Here is a 1030-nt window from a genome sequence, read left to right as displayed (position 1 = left end):
AGTCAGAGTTGCCACCAAACACCCCAGCTGGAGCCTACTTGATCTGAGGTCTGGGGCCAGTTAGCAAGTATTGAGCAAAATTCTTCAACAAACTTCACGAAGGTGGGAAGACTCAAGGAGGCGATCACAATGGGGGTGGAGGTGGAGTAAGTTCTTGACCAGTGTCCATCCAGTGCCCTCCAGTGTTGCAGCTTGGCTACCCCTTTGTGGGAGAGCAGCACAAAGAGGAAGTCGAGGTACGTGTCCTCAATGTGACCCTAGGCTGGGAGACAGCAGTCACCTGGCCTGCCAGGCCTGAGCCAGCAGCTCTGGGGTGCTACAGCAGAGGCCTGAGGTCATTGCAAACCTGCCCTGAAGCGGGTAGAGACCCTCTCGGTGACTGCCAAAGCCCTGGCCAGTCCCATTTGGCATGATGGAAGGAAGAGCAAAGCAAGGGGAGAGCGTCCTACAGAAGCGACTGTGGGGCCTGACTGTGGGGCTCTTGGGGGTCTCTGGCTGCACTCGCCAGCGGCCTGGTGCCAACAGAAACGTTTCGTCTGATTAGAAGCCATCAGTTCTATCCCAATCCCGGAAAATTGACTGCGGTGCAGAGAGGGAGGCCTGCGAAGCGGCCTTGGGGGAGAGGGTCCAAGCTAATTAGGAAGCAGCATCCGGGGGCCCATTAGAGCGCTGGCTGCTGTCACTCAGCCGGGCTCAGGTCCCAGGAGGAGAGGCCGAGGAAGGAGGGGCCAGCGGCCCCTCGACGGGGACGCCGCTGGGAGCTGCCGGAACGCGCCCCGGGCTCTGCCCCCGCCCTGGCGCGGGCTCCGCGGCGCCCGCTCGCTCGGTGCTGTCCTGCTCGGTGAACATTCACTCATCCCGGGCAGTTCTCGCCCGGGGCCGAGGACTTCGAGGCGGCCCAGACAGGAGTTGACTCTGAGCGAAACAAGTCATTAGGGGCTTGAGGTGGGCACGAGCCGCACGGGACTCGCAGGCCAGATGCGTTTCTTTTGTGCGGCCGAGGGAGAACGCGGTGTGTCACCGGGGAAGG

Source organism: Condylura cristata, unplaced genomic scaffold, assembly GCF_000260355.1.
Source record: "Condylura cristata isolate star-nosed mole 26May11 unplaced genomic scaffold, ConCri1.0 scaffold00021, whole genome shotgun sequence".
Taxonomy (NCBI): Eukaryota; Metazoa; Chordata; class Mammalia; order Eulipotyphla; family Talpidae; genus Condylura; species Condylura cristata.
The sequence above is the reverse complement of the archived record's forward strand: the minus strand, read 5'-3'. Positions refer to the sequence as shown.